General features: G+C 46.2%; 1 long non-coding RNA gene across 1 annotated transcript; it reads right to left on the bottom strand.

The window, feature by feature from the left end:
• Nucleotides 1-845: 845 nt before the first annotated feature.
• On the bottom strand, nt 846-1650 carry LOC125549385 (uncharacterized). Its single transcript, XR_015599974.1, has 3 exons — nt 1298-1650; nt 1165-1215; nt 846-1048 (listed from the first exon to the last, which is right to left on the bottom strand). It is a non-coding gene; the product is annotated as an uncharacterized LOC125549385 (long non-coding RNA).
• Nucleotides 1651-5187: the final 3537 nt, after the last annotated feature.

A 5187-nucleotide genomic window follows, 5' to 3' on the forward strand; every position in this document is an offset into this window, starting at 1 on the left:
GATCGGGGACATGACTAGGAGTCTTGAAATGGTCGAGACGTAAAGATCGATATATTGGACGACTATATTCGAACATCGGAAAGGTTCCGAGTGATTCGGATATTTTCGGGAGTACCGAGCAGTTACGGAAATTCGTATTGGGCCTTAATGGGCCATACAGGAAAGGAGAGAAAGGCCTCAAAGGGTGGCCGCACCTCTCCCCATGGGCTGGTCCGAATTGGACTAGGGAGGGGGGGGGGGGGGCGCCCCCTTCCTTCCTTCTCCTTTTCCCTTCCCTTTCCTTCCCTCCTACTCCTACTACTTGGAAGGGCTCCTAGTTCTATTAGGAAAGGGGGAATCCTACTCCAGGTGGGAGTAGGACTCTCCTAGGGCGCGCCATAGAGAGGGCCGGCCCTCCCCCTCCTCCACTCCTTTATATACGGGGGCAGGGGGCACCCCTAAGACACAACAATTGATCTGTTGATCTCTTAGCCGTGTGCGGTGCCCCCCTCCATCATAATCCACCTCGATCATATCGTACCGGTGCTTAGGCGAAGCCCTGCGTCGGTAGAACATCGTCATCGTCACCACCCTGTCGTGCTGACAAAACTCTCCCTCAACACTCGGTTGGATCGGAGTTCGAGGGACGTCATCGAGTTGAACGTGTGCAGAACTCGGAGGTGCCGCGCGTTCGGTGCTTGATCGGTCGAATCATGAAGACGTACGACTACATCAACCACGTTGTGCTAACGCTTCCGCTTTCGGTCTACGAGGGTACGTGGACAACACTCTCCCCTCTCGTTGCTATGCATCACCATGATCTTGCGTGTGCGTAGGAAATTTTTGAAATTACTACGTTCCCCAACAGCTATGTCCTATAACTTTACAGTTATGTACCATGCTGCACTGCACTCACTAACTTCTATCATTCAATTGAACACTTCTGTAGCTTCAAAACTTTTAGCCCTCTGTTCCGTTTGGAGACGCCCAATGTTGTGCCAACCTCGACAAGAGTTTCCAGTGATCTTTCGCTGTTGGCTAGAAGATCAGCATCGAATTGTATCGCATCCTGCCAATGTAAACAACATTTTAGTTTGGGGACTTGGCGCAAGAGATAACATATTGTTTACGAAGTTGATTATCAGCATCTAATAAGGGAAAAAAGCAGAGAGAAAGAATACAAACCTTCTCAAACACGCAGATTACCGTACTCCCTCCAAAAGAGAAATATCCAAACTGGGAGAAAGAAGATGTATTAGATAATTAACACACTAGCATAAGCAGCAGAACACCCGCAAGGACAGAGTATAAAGGAAACCTCATCTCCCTTGTGGACGTTGTCGCCCTCCTTTTTCACGAATGTGATGCTTCCTACCATAGTTGCTCCGATGGCAACAAATGCCACCTGAACCATGTGTTATTAAAAAAAGTGCATGATCAATTTATGCAAAGTACAGAAAGCTACTGGATGGCTGTACTAGGTGCTAGACTGTTGCATCAAATAAGAATTGATAATTAACGAGAAGCATATGGAAGTAAGGCCCTGTTCGGAAGCCAGGCTGAACGGCCTAGCTCCAGAGTTGAGAAGGAGAAGCTGGCAGCCTGGGTAGTGCAATTTTTTAGATGTAAAGCTGCTGATTCTGAGGATCTCAGCTTAAATATGGCAATGCTCAAGGCTGTTCTCAGTGCATTAAGTCATATAAAGGGAAATGGAAAGCACAGACCATTTTTAAGAAGCAATAGACATTGACATCAGCACTTTTGACATGCAGTGATAATCTAAATTAACAGTAGTACGATCTTGACAAATTATACTGTTGACCTCCGCAAATGTGATCCTTACAGCTGTGTGATTTAGGCACAGTTGCAAGGGTCACGCTATTAACATCAGATGTGCCTTCAGCCTTCTCCATGCCAAAGCTTTTCAGCCAGAACAAAGAAAAGAGTACAGGCCATATGTAGAGTCGCATTATAATCAGCAAGTTTTGTCATGACAGGAGAGGCAAAATTAACTGAGATCTTCAATGGTAGGAATAGCAGCAAGCAGTTGCCTCATGGTATACAACAAAACAGGGAGAAAAGGCAAACCTTCCCAAACTCCGAAGTGTGCCTGAGATGAGTCCCGGTATTCTGCCTAACAATATATATACCATAGGTACTTTATTATACCACGTGGTGCGCTGCAGTCCCTAAGTTCTATCATTTGACTGACACTTTTGTAGCTCTTTGTTCCTTTTGGAGATGCTCAATGTCTTGCCAACCTCAGTAAGTTTACATTGACCTTGTGTCACTGCGCAAAAGATCGCCATTGAATTGTGTTGCACCCTGACATCAAAATCGGAAAGAACAGGAAAGTTGTGCCAACCTTGTCATGAATTTTCAGTGGCATTTTTTTGTTTACCAGAATATCATCATTGAATTGTGTCGCATCTTGACATAGAAATTCAAAAGACCAGGTTGGGGCATCTCCAACACCGACCCTCAAATCGGACACCTTATTTGTCCGTGGATAGGGGGATCAGTCTGCTGACACGGGCGCATGAGGCGACTATCCAAAGCAGTCCGCATATGTCCAGTAACATTTTGGAATAATTTTAATGAACATAAACAAATTTGATGCATATCTGAAAGCACTGGACAATATTCGTTCATACTTGAATAATTTTTAAATAAAACAGAATGCTTTTCATTTAAACCGGAGGAAATTCATTATATTTAGACATATTTCAACTAGACCGGACTCTTAACCTAGCCTAAAATGACCGTCGGCGCCCGTTCCCCATCTTCGGCCGGCCATGACCCCCCGACAAATGATGTCGCGCCTCCTCCGCAGCCATAAGTGCCGGGAAGTGAAGCTATCCATCCCCACATCGCCGGCAAGCGACTAGTCGGCTGACGATGTTTAGGCCACCAAGCATGGCCTCAACAGGAAGGGAGGAGGTGGCCTTCATCGGATACAAGTGTTGGTGACCTCCCATGAGCTACTCTTTCTTGTTGTCGATGTCGCTCGCGGGCATGCCGGCTTCATGGTCGTGCCGCGGGGCGAGGCCAAGCTAGCGACCTCGTCTTCATCCTCCATCTTGCTGAACACCTCATCCTCTAACTCATCCATCTCCTTGTAGGTGGCCTCTAAATTTGCCTGATACTGGCGGTAGCGCTAGCGCTCGCAGCGAATATCGCGGGCGAAGAGGTAGGACTCGAGCAGCGCCTCCTGCTTGGGCACGTCCATGTCCGGCGCGATGGCCATGTCGGCGACGAGTAGCTCCTCCGCTCGCGGATGCTTGTCGAGGAGGTGGAGCATGTAGGCCTGGTTGGCCTACGCCCGCCGAAACACATCCTCCTGCTCCTCCAGCACCATGTCCATGTAGTGGGCACGAGCCTCGCCCATCCTCATGTCGGCAATTGCCAGCACGGACAGTGGCGCTAGCTCATCACCGCCCGTCTCTACAATTGGCATGTCCGTAGCGCCAGGCCCCGATGAGCTCATCCGTCTAGCGCCCTGCCAGTCGGCCGCAATGGCGGCGATCTCCTCCTTCTGTGCAGAGGAAAGGCTGGCCCACAAGGCTTTGGAGCTCGAGGAGGCAATGGCGGGTGTGGTGCATAGAGGAGATAGAGAGCGGAGGAGGGTGGGTGGATGCAGGTGAGCTACCGGCCTGTGGAGGTTAAATAGTGGGTGGTGGCCAGGCTAGCCGGCAAGGTCGCTAATGGTGGGTGGCAGATGGACGGACGGGTGGCGCCGAAGTAGGCTCATCGGCAAACACGTACGTTTAGTGAAGGGAGGCGGACGTGTTGGTGCCGTTTGAATGCGGAGAGACAAGACATTCACCTGGAAGAAGCACGGCGACGCTCTTCATCGCCGCCCAGCTTCAATGTCGGCTCAAGTGATAGGTTGCGTCCACTCTGGGCGGCATAATTGCGGCACTAACGCTCTGAAGCGGCGCTAATTATAGTCGTGAGGGAACGCGCGGGCGCATGAGAGGGGTTTTTGGCAGGCCAGGTTAGTCAGACATGGGCAACGCGTCTAGACGCGCGGTCTGTACGGTTGCGGTCATTTTGAACGTCGGCGGTTGAGGTGCGCTTACCTTGGGGAATTGGAGTAAGAGATATTGGTCTGTTATCAAGTAGTAGCAAGAGTATAATTTTAGCAGTATCAAAAGACAAAGGGAATGGAAAAACTAGGCATAAGTAACAAGCAAGCCTTCTCAAATATCCACATTATCGTGCTGCCTCCAAAGAAAAAAAATACCCAAAGTAATAGAAAAGAGAATGAATTGACAACGGGAGCATGTTAAAAAAAACTCTTTTCTGTTAGATACCAAGCGCTTTGGTGGTCAAGAGCCAAATTGCCGCTCTCAGTTCAAGTGGCACTTGCAGCCATTGGAACAACAAACAATGGTAGGATGCATCACAATCCATAAATAGGAGGGAGACTAAATCCACATGGGAGACTGGATTTCCTTTATATTATGACTTTGCAGTGTCATCTTCCTTGTGCTACTGTCTTTAATTATGGAGTTTTTTTAACATACTCACTCTTACCTCCCCTTTTCACATGAGAGGTAATACTATAAAATAGATCTAAGTCGTTGATTCCATTAAGTAGTGGGTTTGATCAACTCTTGCATTTTTACTTCCCATATGAAAAGAGGAGGGGGGGGGGGGGGGGGGTAAGAGGGAGCATGTTAAAATTGCACAACAAAAACTGAAAAGATACAAGTTTGAAAAAAGTACTAAAAATATGGGAATGGTATGGTTTTCTTACCAAGTATAGAGGGTGCAAGTGAAGATTTTAGAAGATTCACGGATAGACCACTTGTTGACATCTAATACACTCTAGAATTCTCCTATTAGTTGAACAAAAGTTTTAGGGTGGAATATATTAAACAAAAGTTTTTTTTCAGGAATTCTAAGACAGTTGATACTAACATATTTTCACAAAAAATATAGTTTAGCTCGTCAAAGCAACATAATTTTTTAATTATAAATATTAAAATTGTGTGAAAAACATGTAACCTCAATATACATGGATTAATTACATCAATTATCCCCTATCTATGCTGCAAAAAGATAACATACATAAAAATGTTTTAGTAAAGAATATTTATTGAATGATAAGACGAGTTATGACCAAATAAAAATGTTTAGTATAAAACAATTAAAATGAAGGTTAAAATGAATTATTTACTTTTTTATTAAAAACTATATTTC

The sequence above is a fragment of the Triticum urartu genome, chromosome 3A, assembly GCF_056163025.1.
Source record: "Triticum urartu cultivar PI428250 chromosome 3A, HENAU_Tu73, whole genome shotgun sequence".
Taxonomy (NCBI): Eukaryota; Viridiplantae; Streptophyta; class Magnoliopsida; order Poales; family Poaceae; genus Triticum; species Triticum urartu.